Source organism: Meriones unguiculatus, chromosome 2 (assembly GCF_030254825.1).
Source record: "Meriones unguiculatus strain TT.TT164.6M chromosome 2, Bangor_MerUng_6.1, whole genome shotgun sequence".
In the NCBI taxonomy this organism is placed as follows: Eukaryota; Metazoa; Chordata; class Mammalia; order Rodentia; family Muridae; genus Meriones; species Meriones unguiculatus.
In genome coordinates this window covers 152,458,257-152,473,393 of record NC_083350.1, presented here as the reverse complement: position 1 = coordinate 152,473,393, position 15,137 = coordinate 152,458,257, and the positions used below count along the sequence as shown (strand labels likewise).

At 35.1% G+C, this 15,137-nt stretch overlaps 1 long non-coding RNA gene across 9 annotated transcripts in view; it reads left to right on the top strand.

The window, feature by feature from the left end:
• LOC132652469 (uncharacterized) overlaps positions 1–15,137 on the top strand; it is a 92,692-nt gene that overhangs the window by 66,438 nt on the left and 11,117 nt on the right. For all 9 annotated transcript variants that reach the window (XR_009590096.1, XR_009590098.1, XR_009590097.1 and 6 more), the window contains one exon: positions 4,047–4,250. This is a non-coding gene — a long non-coding RNA (uncharacterized LOC132652469). The remainder of the gene's footprint in view (positions 1–4,046; positions 4,251–15,137) is intronic.

Below are 15,137 nucleotides of genomic sequence, written 5' to 3'. Positions count from 1 at the left end.
ATACAATGGGAGGAAATACTGATTTCTATCAGCGTATGGGAATAATGGAGATAAGCTTGATGACTGTGGTGGTTTGATTGTCTCTCAAAGCCTCATATATTTGAATACATAGCTCAGGGTTGGTGTAACTATTTGGGAAGATCATAGAACCTTTCAGAGGTGGAACATTGCCACAGGAAGTCTCTGAGAATATATAGCTTTGCCTTAGTCCCAATTTTCTTCCTTAGCTTGTCATTGAAGATGTGATCTCTCAGCCTGGTGTCATGGTTTCTTTGTCACTATGGATTTTTCTCTCTGGAACCTTCAACCAAAGTAAAATATATTTTCCTTTAGTTGTTTTTGCCATGGAGTTTTATCATAGCAACAAAATTAATAAATACAGTGATGTCTAAAAGAGAGATATCAAAAAGCAATATTAAGTGGAAAAATAGGAAAGAGGGACACAAGAGAGGGAGAAGCTTGAGAAGGAAATCCACAAATCATTGGACAAGAAAGGAATCAACTGTGTCAGGCATATTTAGTGATCCTGGCAGTCACTGCTAACCTCACTGTACCTACAAGAGTAGGTACATTGGCACAGAAGTCTTGGACACGACCCATAGTTAGTCAAGATTGTTGCTTGCAGAGACATAGGTGAAGGAAACACTTTCTGAACTCTGCCATAAACCCATACCTAGAATGTTTAATAATAGTGTTGGTTACATGTTTGGCATGCCAGGTGGTTGTGGAATCATTGTAGAAGTAGCAACTTCAAAGTCATGCTAGATAAACAAAACCTTCAAAGTGCAGTTGGAATGCCTTTGTTCATATTTGAAAAAGCCTATTTTATTCTCAAGTTATCAACAGAAAAAAAAAATGTGACACCAAGGCTTGTTAAAGTTAATGTATTAAAATTTAACTTTATATTGCTTACATACTGAATTATGTTTTGTGCAGTTTTTGCCTAAATGATCTACTAAATATGTATATATGTATATATATTGCAAAATGCATGCTGTTTTATTAATTAGTGTACAAAGAATTGTTAGGTTTTATGATTGTGTTCAATTAAGTATAATGAATATAATTAATGTAGTTACTATTGTAAGTTCTTGAGTTAATAGTGCCATTAACTGATGCTGTTTTTGTTGTGGTGGTAATTATTGTTATTATAGAATACTAAACTTAAAATGAGAGGAAACTTAAAAGTTTGACCAGTGTTTTTAGTTAATTAGATCCATGTGCATATATGTATGTGTGTATAGACATATCCGTATGTATATATTGCCATCTAAATTATACATTGTAATGTAAGCATGAATTGGAATATTAATTTTCTAGCCATAATGTTAGCTGCTACAAACCACTTTTTTCCTTTAGGTCTATTTAGAAAGAGAAGTTTTCAATCTAAACATGGTTATTAAATTCTACTTGGAAAAGGTGTGTCCCTACCTTTTAATCACCTGAAATTAAAAAGCATTCATTTTCTTCAAAAAAAAAATGTTAAACAGCATTTTTACATGCCAAATATTTTAAATCTAGTATTTTTTCTCTATTAAATGTTTTGTCGTTGTACTTTATGTACCATTATTTCACTGTTTGTATTGACTATTATATTAGACAAGATAATTTTACTTGTAACTATCATGTTTTCTTATTTATTCTACAGGAAGTATTAGTGAATATTTATATAATGACAAAAGAAAATTGCTCTTATAGCTTTTAGCAGTGCTACAGAAAGCATAGATCCTCAACATGTTATTTATAGTAAAAGGAACATAGTTAAATAATAAACTTTAACATGTATCAAAAAATTGTCGTTGATTCTGAGATGTAGAAAATTTTCATTAAATTTTTTCATGTATGCTCACATATTAGATATGGACACACAAAACTGTACATATTCTTTTTTATTTGTTGCATTATATTTTTATTTTTATAGTAATTACACTTTATTCACTTTGTATCCCAGCTGTAGGCCCCACCTTCCTCCCTCCCAATCCCACCCTTCCTCACTTATATCCTCCTATGCCCCTCTACAAGTCCACAGATAGGGGAGGTCCTCCTCCCTTTCCATCTGACCCTATCCTATCAGGTCTCATCAGAACTGGCTACATTGTCCTCCTCTGTGGCCTGGCAAGGCTGCTTCCCCATTAGGGGGATGTGGTCAAAGAGCTAGCCACTGAGTTCATGTCAGAGACAGCCCCTGTTCCCCTTCCTAGGGTTCCCACTTGGATACTGAGCTGCCATGGGATACCTCTGAGCAGGGGTTCTAGCTTATATCTATGAATGGTCCTTGGTTGGAGTATCAGTCTCAGAAAAGACCCCTGGGCCCAGATATTTTGTCACTGTTGCTCTCTTTGTGGAGCTCCTGTCCTCTCCAGGTCTTACTATCTCCCCCTTCTTTCATATGATTGCCTACACTCTGCTCAAAGTTTGTTTATGAGTCTCAGTATCTGCTTTGACACACTGCTGGGTAGAGTCTTTCAGAGACCCTCTGCGGTAGGCTCCTGTCCTGTTTCCTGTTTTCTCCTTTCAATGTCTGTCCTGTTTGGCTTTCTGAGTGAGGACTGATCATCTTACCCAGGGTCCTCCTTCTTGCTCAGCTTCTTTAGGTGTACAGATTTTAGTATATTTATCCTATATTATATGTCTAGTATCCCCTTATAAGTGAGTATATACTTGTGTGTCTTTCTGCTTCTGGGGTACCTCACTCAGGATGATCTTTTCTAGGTCCTACCATTTGCCTGCAAATGTCATGATTTCCTTGTTTTTAATTGCTGAGTAGTATTTCATTGTGTAAATGTACCACAATTTCTGTATCCATTCTGTTGAGGGTCATCTGGGTTGTTTCCAGGTTCTGGCTAATACGCTAATACGAATAAAGCTACTATGAACATGGTTGAACAAATGTCCTTGTTGTGTACTTGAGTATATTTTGGATATATGCCTAGAAGTGGTATAGCTGGATCTCGAGGAAGCTCTATTCGTAATTGTCTGAGAAAGTGCCAGATTGATCTCCAAAGTGGTTGTACAGGTTTACATTCCAACCAGCAATAGAGGAGTGTTCCTATTTGTCCACATCCTCTCCAGCATGCACTGTCACTTGAGCTAAACACGTTTTATTGTCTGTTTTATATTGATGGGTAAATGTGTGGACACAGCAGTATTGCTTGTCATGAGTATCTACACTGTGGTCGGTACAAACATAGCTAATTAATGAATGCACTACCGTACATATCATTTTGTTGTGGCATTTTCAATACTCTCTCTCTCTGAAAATTTAAAGGTTATGTCTTCATTAACTGATATAAGCATGCTAATCCACAGATGCATTGACAGACTTACTGAATGCCTTTATTCTCTGTAGTAGAAGTATCCTTTGGCTAGTGTCTTGGCCACAGCTTCAGGTATCACCAACATTTTGCTCTCCACTTGTGTGAGTTTGGGTCATTTTAGCTTCTGCATACAAAGGTAGAGTTTTATCATCTGACAAACGGGCATGCATTTCTGCTGTGTTCTCACAACATCTGGAATTCTCACAGGTGCTGCTCATTTTGTATTATTCAGTAAAAGAACCAAACTAAAAATGAAGAAAAGTCTGTCTGATATATTTTCTAATTTAATTTTTATTAATTAATATTAATTAACTTTTGTGTACATGTGTGTCTGTCAGAGTTATGTGTGGTACATGCCTACATTTGTGTAGCAGTGTATTTGTGGAGGAGCAGCTGAGAGTATCAGGTGTTTTTTATTACTCTCTGCCTTATTCCTTGGAGGCAGAGGCTCTGGCTGAGCCTTGGTGTTAGTCAGGCTGGCAGCAATCTAGCTAGCACAGCCCTCCTTTCTCCAATCCCTTCTGTTCTGGGGTTACAAATGACCAGGCCTGGATTTTGCTGGGAAGTTAGTATCTAAATGCCAGTTTTCATGCTTGCACATACCAGCATCCTTAACTGCTATCTCTTTAGACCCCCCATAGCTTAATTTGTATGGCTTTTGATGTAGTCAAATGTCTTGAAAACTTAAAAAAGAAAACCTGAAAAACATTTGATATTTTTGTCTTCTAGGTTCATTTTTATAAGAACAGGATAATTTGACCAAAGTATTTCATCAAACTGAAGTCTTTTGATCACTTCAAGCAGAACTCCTGCTCGTGAATGTGTCCTGTGAAGACCAGTGTTTACTATCAACCTAATGTCCTCACATTAAGCTTTCTGTGTCTACACCCTGCCTAGGTGACCACTGTACCAAGAGCAGCACAGATGACTCATGTAAGTAGAGAATTTTGGAATTTCAATGAGACAAATTAGTCAAAGCATTACTTTTAAAATTACAATGAAGTGTAATGCACAATTCCTTTCACCTTCTCATTGTAAAAACCCATTCATACAACCTTGTGTATGTTTGCAGATAAATGACTAAAATCATTGATTTGGACTGGAGATCTGTGGTGGTCATCTTTGCCTAGCATCTGCCAGGCTTGGGGTTCAGTTTCCAGTTGGTGTAAACCCAGTGTGGTAAGACACTCTTTCATCACATAACTCAGGAGGTCAGGGCAGGAAGGCCAGGGATTTAAGGACACCCTCAGCTACATAGAAAATTTGAGGATAGGCAGAAATATGTGAGACCCTGTTTCAAAACCCAAATAACTAAAAATGATTGCGTCTAATTTTTATAGTGAGGACCATTTAGATTTTTTAAAAATTCTGCTTTGATTCTTTTTGTTTGTTTTGGGTTTTTTGTTTGTTTGTTTGGGTTGGTTTTGGTTTGATTTGGTTTGTTTTTTGTTATTCAAGACAGGTTTCTCCGGGTAGCTGGGTAGCTTTGGTTGTCTTGGAACTAGCTCAGTAGAACAGACTGGCCTTGAACTCACAGAGATCTGGGTGCCTCTGCCTCCTGAGTACTGAGATTAAAGAGGTGTCAGCACCATTGGGGCTGACATGATTCATTTTATTTATTTCTTTATTACAATGTATTCCTTTTGTATCCAGGCTGTAGCCCCCACCATCTCCTTCCAGTACCATGTACCTTCCAGTACCTCCCTCTATTCTTCCTAGGCCCCTTCCCTAGTTGAGGACCTCCTCTCCTTCCATCTGACCCTAGCCTATCAGGTCTCATCAGGACTGGGAGCATTGTCTCCTCTGTGGCCTGGCAAGGCAGCTCCCCCGAAGGGGAGATTCTTAAGTCTTGTTTACTCAACGAGTTTCTATGTTTCCTTTACAATTTCTTTAGTATTTTTATATTATTGAATATCTGAATATTGTCTATACATATAGGACTGTTAGTATTTTAATTGGAACTGTAAAATGATTTTTAAGTGTTTTGATTAAACTTGTTGAAATTTTATCAGTTCTGAATAAAATTAAACTTTGTATTTTTGAAACCCATTACTGTATCATTATCTCATTTCCAAAATAGTCTATTCATTACTATCTTAGCCTACTAATTTTATGGTTTACTTATTATTATTTTAAATTTCATCAAATAACATTCTTATGCTCATTAATTGTTTAGTTATATTACATGTATTTTTCTTAAATTCTTGGTTTTCTAGCTATAAACTTTGAAGATATTATTTTTAATTTTTTTATTTGGTCTTTGATTTTGTTGTTTTTATTTTGAGACAGGGTCTTACTGTGTAGTCCAGGCTGGGTGGCCTAGAGCTTGCTATGTAGACCAGACTGGCCTCAAATTTAAAAACTTACAGAGATCTACCTGTCTTTTCCTGCTAAGTGTTGGCATTAAAGGCATACACCACCACTCCTCATGACTTTTATATATTAATATAAGCACATCATGTAACTTTCTTTCTGTATTTAAATTTAGATACACTTTTCAAAGTATTGATTTATTTAATTAGAATTTTTAATTACTTCTTTGGCTGGCAGAGAGGGAATTTAAAAGCATTTATGTCATTAATTTTCAGCTTACTAAATAGTTGCCCAATGTTTATAAAGTGTATTGAGTACAAGAGTCGCTGAAATTTACTTATGAAAGACGGAATTGATTTTCTCAAAATTTTTATAGAATTCAGATATGCTCCAGTTGGATATAAGAATCTCAGACATAGACACACTTCTAGTGTGTGCTTGATATGGCATGGCAATTTTTCTTTAAAATTGTCTATATATTACAAATCCATAATCTCTACACATGTTATAATTTGATTAATTTGTCATATTCTTTTTTTCTGCTAAAGCTCAAAATTACTTTAGGGCTGCTTATTTTATTTTGATTTGTCATTTAATAATGACTAAACCTTAATTTCTAAATGTACAACAGTAGAGTTTTGATTTTCTTTGGACTTGTGCTTTTTTGTAACATCTGACATACTTTTGGATTGTTATATATAATAATATGGCTCTCAATTTGATCTTTCTGTCCTTATATCTTTCTCCATATCTTCTCAGAAATATTTGTGCAAGTGTGAGACTAAGTTTTATTTCCTTGAAAGCAAAGTCATACCTAGATTGACTAACAATTTATTTAAGAACAAAATTTTAATACTCTGTTGTTGCCTAGCTGGTATTGATAGAAGAGAAGTCCATTAATGACCTGACAGGCATATTGATGAGAAAAGAGGTCATAGGTATACAAAACTGTTTTTCAAGTCACAATAAGATGGTTGACTTCCAGGTTCTTATTCCCTGAGGCAAAGAACAAGTCTTCCCCAGTCTATGGGAAACTGTTGATTGGACCTTTCACTGTTCTTGCTGTTGTATTCTTGGTGTTCTTGCTGTTGTAGTCTTGTGCCCTTGTCTGAATCAATTAATTCCCCCCCCCAAAAAAAAACACCTCCAAACAACTAATCTAGAGCGAGGAAAGGGAGCTTTCTTATGCCATAAACATATTAAAGCTCCAGGAATGAAAATGAACTCTGTTTTTTAGATCATGTCACTTTTGGGTTTCTCTTTCTTTGCTATGCTGACTTTTATTTGTAGCAAACCTTGTCTATGTGCTATGCCTGTGAATCTTCCTTGATTTTGAATTCTTCGATGGTGGAGAAAATGAACTGAATCCAACTCTTAAACAGTAACAACCACTTGAATAATTTACAGTGAATTCTCTTAAGTAATTACCAACATGAGATACAAAATAATTGATACTCAGGTCTTCATCTGTCCATCCATCCATCCATCCATCCATCCATCCATCCATCCATCATCAATCCATATACCTATCCATCTATCCATCCATCCATCCATCCATCCATCCATCCATCTATCATCTACCCATCATCCATCCATCCACCCATCCACATGTCTCTACCTCATACTATCATAAATTATATTTTACAGGAGTTTTCCATAAAGTGCTTGACTACCATCTAGACATTTCAGCCTTGTGACTAAGCTTCCATAACTTCTTTGTACCATGAGGATTTCAGAGTCTACAGTAACTGAATCACTGCATGCACCTTACCAGCCTTTCTTCTTGTGATATGTATTTGCTTCACTATTGTTTCTCAGGGCCACTCCAACCAATTGCAGGAGAGAAGCAGCTACTTCCTGCTTTGGCTTGCATTAACAGAGTGCAGCTATACACATGTAAAACAGCTGTACTTCTTAGTCCACTTTTTTCTAGCTAAAATCTCCAACACAGTCATTGGAGTAAGCTGATGTAAGCTACTAAGCAGACAGATGGAGAGCAGTGTGAATATGCTTCAATCATGTCATTTTTAAGGTTATATCAATGCCATATGGGCCTTGTAAAAATGGATATTTAACAGTGAAGACATAATTGTTTATCATTAATTTTTTAACATTCATAACTAATATTCTTTAAGTAAATTAACATTACAACTGTCTATATTTAGCTTCAAGTCTAAATTTAACTATTGTGAGTACCATATGTATGTGTGTGTAAGAAATTCTCAGAGAGTTTTTAAAAAAATTGAAAAAAAAAGGTTTTCTCTTACTGCGTTCTTATTTCACTTCCTTCTGGTTTTCAGTTTTGCTCTTGAGTAGCCCATTGTCATTCTATTCATTCTCCACTTTCAGAAGAGCCTTTTCTCTGTGGAACTGTGTGTCAGGACCTTAAGAGCCATAACTTAATATTTAAGTAACTAACTGGGAGTTTGTTTTTCTTTATTCTGATTTATGTTTTTTTTTAAAGACTTTTGGGATCTAAAAGGAGTTGACCATCACAAGCTTCTAAAACAGAACATTGGCACCCCGATGATTCAAAAAGAAAAAAAAAATTGTTGCTCACAGTGTTCTATTCTGTACAGACCACTACTAAGTACCCACATATGGTGAGGGCATTCATATTATATCTGATGTCAGAAGGTTAAATGGGAGGAAAATGAATGGAGAATCAAGAGATATGGAAACTTACTTTTATATGACTGACTAAACAATAATTTAACATCTCTCACCACAAATGTTATAATAACAGAATTTTTCTTTCAAGATTAAACATCTCTCAATGTAGCACATTTTAACAATTCTTCATTGATAATTAATATCCAATGCCTGGGCATGTTGAATCATGTTCGTAGCTTTCAATAATCTACCCTATTCATTCATGAAAATTTGTTCACAGAATTCTTCATGTAGACTTTGGGCTTTTCTTATTTTTCAATGTCAGGGAGGGTTTTCCACAACATTCTGTTATTTATTTGTGAGTTAACACTATTATTATTTTGAAAATTGTGTGCTTACATGTAGCCTTTCCAAAATTCCCATTTGGTTGAATTTTAAGAACACTTTCTCTGTAAAATAGGTTAGTGGTATTCATTTTCATTTTTTCTTATATATTTAGCCCCAGAAACATAATTAGTTTGCATTGCTTTAAAGTATATTTGTGTTTGGAATACATACAGAATGAGTTATCTTAATTAATCGTACGAGCTAACTCAAGTAATAGAATTTTCCATATGTATTTGCAATTTTCTGATTTCTGAGTTCATCGTTGTTGCAAGTATAACAAAGGTGATACTTTAAAATTATTTAATTTAATTTCCATGGTTAAAAAAAGTTTTAAGGGAGCTAGAGAGATGAATCAGTGGTGAAGAGCACTGGCTGCCCTTCCAGATGGTCCTGAGTTCAATTCCCAGCACCCCACATGGTGACCCAGAACCATCTAGAAAGGGATATGGTGCTCTCTTGTGTCATACAGGCATATATTCAGACAGAGTGCTCATATGTATAAATAAATAAATATTTTAAAAAAAAGTTTTAATTGACAAATCCACCCTCTTATTCCATTCTATCTTCTCTATTTCCTAGCCCTTCCTCTACCTCAGTACTCCTCCTCTACTTCACATGCTCTTTGTTTTTTGTTTTGTTTTTTAAATACACTGAATCCACATAACGTCAGTATGTGCATGGGTGTTCAGCTATCTGCTGGCATATAGGGGCCTTGCTGACATATCAGTCTGTCGCACCACCTCCTCCTAAGGCCGAGGGATGAGAGTGATTCATTGAATCTGGGTTACTAGTTATTCTTTCTTGAGAAACTGTCCTTCATGTTGTTAGCTTCTCCAGAGTGCTACAAGCTTAGTTACTCTTAAATTAAATTCTTTAATACAGTGCTATGAATACAGACTTCAATTCATTCCCAAATTATTCTTTATGACTTAAACATCCATGAAGACAGACTTAGGATATTCTATTATAGTCTTTTTTTCTGTGGTACAGCTGTATTGTTTTTTGTTTTTTATTTCCAAGTATTAACTCACTCTCAGATTAGACATGTGTTTAAATATATCTTCAGTCCTCTGAGCTACCACTTACAAAACTCAGATCTTTACATAAAGCAGCTTTAGTACTTAGGTTCTGTGATCCCAGGAAGTATCTTGAAACGTCATTACTTTTATGTAACATTTGTATACCCACACTCCATTATCTTCCTTGACCGCTGCTAATTTTTTCAAACTCACATATCTAAGCACATAAAATTATTATACCCAGAACTTTCTGTTTTGTATAGAAATGCTTTTCATATCAGCGATCATCAGAATAAAGAACTGTAATGCCTGATTTTAGTGATATTTCTAATTCTCTGTGGTTTATGAAACTTTCATTTCTTAGCAACTAGTCATTAATATATAATTAATTGCTTATGCTATAAAATAAATTCTTTAACAATTCTAGTCCATATAAATAGCAAAAAGACTAATTTATTACTGTCAATCTAAATTATTAATGTGTGGATTCATTCACTGTAAATGTTTGCTGCCCTCAACTTTACCCATTCTCTTCATGACAACAATTGTGAGCTTTTGTTGCTCTGGAAGGAAGTTTTATGTTGGTTCCATTAGACAAACTGTATCTCAAGTAGAACAATAAAACTTTAATTTGATATCTTAACTATAAATATAAAATGTGTTTGAATGAGCTCATTAAATATAGCTAGTAGCAAACACTGTTAATTTTGGTAATGTATAAATTTAATTATTTTCTTTAAATAGAATGCTATACTACATGAAAATTTGAAAGATATCATTTATGTTACTGAAAAGATCACTTAATGAGCCAACTTACATGTTTATAAAACATTTTATAAATTTTATTGTTAATCTTTTCATATATAAGTATATTGCATTCTGTTTGTATCCACCCCTTCAGTCCTTTCAACAATGTCTCATACCCTCCACATTCCAGTCTCAGATTTATGACCTTTTCTACAAATTATGTATATATATATATATATATATATATATATATATATATATATCTCCATCGTGTCTACTTTGATGCCTGTATGCATATGGGAGGAGAGCTGACCAGTAAAATAAAAGAAGTGCCTTAAGAGGCTCTGGCCAGAAGAAAACTGACTTTCTTCCCTCAGCAGACTCCCACTGATTGTAGCTCCTAAACTAGGGGTGGTGCCTTATGAGCCCCTTTGCAATCCATAAGGGGATGTTGGTTTGTGTTAATTTGTACAGGTAGTTGTTGAGAGTCCATGGGTACAGGATCCTTGTAATTTCCAGAAGACACAGTCTCAGAGATGTATCATTGGTCTTCTGCCTCTCATATTTCCATGAAATCATACACAGTTTTCTTTTTTACACCTGTCAGGGTATAAGGTCAGGAACCTTTACCAATAGATGTGTTTGGCAGATTATTTAAACTAATGTTTATCTATTCCACTTAAAACATAAATGTTTACTTATGCTAATACAAAATCATGGTCTACAAACCTGGTCTACAAAACAAATTCCAGGACAGCCAAAGCTACACAAAGAAACCCTATCTCAAAATTAAACAAATAATAAATATAATGATGGAACCAATACCCTTCCATTTATATTCAAATAATACCTTATAATTTATGAAACATTTCCATGTTTATCATTTAACTTTGGAGGTAGAATATTAGAAATATCTACATGCTATCGATGGAAATATAAGACTTAATAAAGAATAAATGTTTTACCTTAGAAAATATGCAGACACATGGAATTCCAAAGATTATTGGAGACATTTTCACCCAGAAGAGTTGTTGACCTTCCCCATATGATTCAAAAGTGAAATAATAAGACTGAGATAAAGAAAAAGAGACAGAGAGCACATTTTTGTCATGTTATATGATCTTGCATAATTTCTCTAAGCATTTGAATCCTTAGATTTGCCATCTGAAAATTATGTGTCCTTAAAATGATTGTCAAGGACGTTAGAGAAAATAACATGGATGACACAATGAGCAATTGTCTAAAAAAGCACTGAACTAATTCTATTCCTCTGTTTCTCAGGACTCATAACTTTGACTATTCGAGGACATACAATTTGCAGAATTCCAAATTTTATTTTCCAACGAACTCATTTATTGTACTTTTGTGACCTTTGCTCTTTCTAACCAGAAAACTGAGTGAGTCATCACCTTCAAAGTGAAGAACTAGGAAGTTTGGGGTTTTGCTATTGAAATGAAGCTACATTCATTTATGCATAGATGGGCTTGATTTATTTGTTTTTATTTCCATTTTGTTACACCTCTGAGACCAAATAAGAAGCTTGTTTCTAAAGTTGTAATTATGCATTATCATTCATTTGAAATGACCTATTTCATAATTACTAAAACATTTGAACCCATAAAACATTTAAATTCCTCATGAGGGCTGTAGAGGGAATTACAAGGCAAAATGCTCCTGAGGTGATTCCCATTGAAGCCCCTCCTGAGAGCTTCCTAAGGGATTTAGACCTCTGCTGTGACCATTATTATCTGCTGAAATCTTGCTCTGAGAGGCTAATGTATCTGAAAGGTTAATAGGAGGGACCAGGAGAGCAGATGATCCCTAGGCTTTCATTAATTTTTTTCCTACTCTTGTAATTTTGATGTTTTGTTATTTTTTTGTCTCTGTGCTCAAACACTGATTGTATATTCAAACCAAAGACATGCTGAACAGTTGGACGGATTTCCAGGTGGTTTATTTTCTGTTTTCTATTTTTGAAAGCTGGTTGTAGTTCATGTTGTGTAAAAAGGAAGTCTTCTCTTCTCTTTCTGAGATATGATTTTTTTTTCTGATCTTCGCCTTGTTTTGTCAATAGCTTCCTACATCCTATATTCAAAACCTTCCACACATCACTACATTGGCCTGCTAAAGAAATGCCATCCAATAATTTATTTATTGCTTCTTATTTTGGCTGTACTAGATAATCACAAATTATGGAAATCATGAAGACATTGTGTTCTGCTTGAAATGTTAATGACTATTGAATTCTGTCTTTTGTTTTGTCACGTTTGACTCCTTCAGTGGGTGGTGTAAGTAAATATTCAGATATCTTTGTAACTTATATAGTAAAAATGAGTCACGTACAACGTAGAAATTTCTATTAACGAGGGTGTTCACAATATAGTGCCATGATTCGCACAATGACCCCATGAGCTCTGTTTTTAGCAAGGTTATCTTCCCATGAGTCTTTCATTCTTTTAGAGCTTCATTAATTTTAGAGGGTCAGAAAGTTAGGAAAAGATAAAACTAATTCACATTACTGATAAAAGAAAAGGTTAGCATACTTTAAAAAGAGACACCAGAACAGTTTAATACTGTGAACTCACACAGGAAATTATTCATTGCATGCTGAAGTCTGCAACTAAAGTAAAAGGGAAACCTGTATGTCATAGAGATTAAAAATCTTAACACTTCTGTGTCCCTAACATGATGGAGACAAACACTCTTCTATCAGCTGTGTTAGATCACTTTTCCAAATTAACAAAACAATGCCCAGGCACCAATATGTTTAGGAAGATAATAAGAGCAATGAAATAAAGTAAGTTAGTAAGTTTTATAAAAGTCATCATTTGACAGAGGTAAATCATGGAATACATTACCATGTTTTGTTATATATCTCATGACAATGCTATGAAGAACTGCATTCAGACAACGAAGTGTGTGACATATTTGCTTAAAATACAAAACAATCTTACTTCCAAGCAGAGTTTGAAGAATCCTTTGAAAGGACTGTAGGAGTCAGAGAGGTCACCACAAGAGAACTTACAGAATCAGCTAACCTGGGCCGGTAGGGGGTCACAGTGACTGAGGCACCAACTAGGGGGCCTAAAACGGGACCGAACTAGGCCCTCTGCACATGTGTAACAGTTGTGTAGCTTGGTCTTCATGTGGGACTCCTAACAACAGAATCATGGGCTGTCTCTGATTCTGTTGCCTGCTTTTGGGACCCTTTCCCTTTATTTGGAGGCCTTATGTGGCCTCCATAGAAGATGGGCCTACTCCAATTTGATGTGCCAAGCTGGTTGATATCCATAAAAGGCCTCTCTTTTCTGAAGAGAAAGGGAGGAGTGGATAGGGGAGGGTCTGGAGGAAGATTGAAAGGAGGGAAAATAAGGGAAGCTGAGGTCAGCAAGTAAAGTTAGTAAATTAGTCAATTAATTTAAAAAAACATAACTTGAAAGAAATTCAAAAGATGACTTCTTTGGTATACACGTTGGGAAATAGATTTTTTTTTAATTGTTATTTGCCTGCACGTATGTCTGTGATGGTATCAAATCACTTGAAGCTGGATTACAGACAGTTATGAGCTGCCATGTGGGTACTGGGAATCGAACTCTGATCCTCTGGAAGAGCAGCCTGTGCTTTTAACTGCTGAGCCATGTAGCCAAAAGGCAGGAATGTCAGTGTAAAACCATTTCAGCTTATATCTCTTGCACCAAAACTTATTTGATTATGGCCAAAGACAGCCAAAGTGGTCTTCTGGAGATCTTTTCTCTGAAGTTTTATCTCTTCCTTTTTCTAAATAAATCTTGTTAGTCACACCTGTGATCATCTTTAGCTTGTGTGCATTCCTCACCCAGTATGATTGATTATTCAATAATCAGGCATTTCTGGAAGCTGTATCTTTAACCCATTTTCTATTCTCTATTATTTATTCATTCCCAAATTCTAGGCTCAATATCACACACCACATGAGTAATTCCCTTCTTTCCTTCATAAGTGGATTCTTAAGGTGGACTGTGAATTATTTTTGACATTAAATAAAGAAGATAATAATGCATTAGGAGGTATTGCTTGCTGATTAGGTTTTTTTTAAATTATTTTCATGATTCTGTACATAGTTTAAATCAGATCACAAATATGTCCACATCTTTTATAATGGGGTTGCCTCTGTTAAGTGACACATCCATACATTCAGTATAACAATTCTTTTCTCCTATCCTGATTTTTTCAGAATGTGCCTGTTTTTTGGAGAATTCCTTTTCTTTTATGTATTTGGTTATGGTTTCTTCATAGTAGGGGCAGACATAATATCATATCTAGTTTTCATTGTTGTTCTCCATTAGAAACAAAGACTGTTTTTTCAGTGGTCTTTGTGTGTGTGTGTGTGTGTGTGTGTGTGTGTGTGTGTGTGTTTTATGTATGCAGTCTGATTCTGGCATTTAACTGCATCATAAATGGTTGTCAATCCATGACACCTCCTGACACAATCACTCCTTGCTTCAGCTATCAAACTTAGTTTTCTGTATATGTTCACCACACAAATTGTTTGGTTGTTTATATTAGTCATTTGAGCCTTTTTATAAGTTGGACTTGTTCGTAGCTTGTCATGCCAGCACTTCAGCAGAGAACTAAACTTCAGTCTAACACAGTGAGACCTGCTGTCACACCTGGAAAATAATTGTTTTCTTCTAGCTCAATTTACATGAATAATATTGTACAAATAAAATCGTACTTTCTATCATTGCTATTGAGATGCATC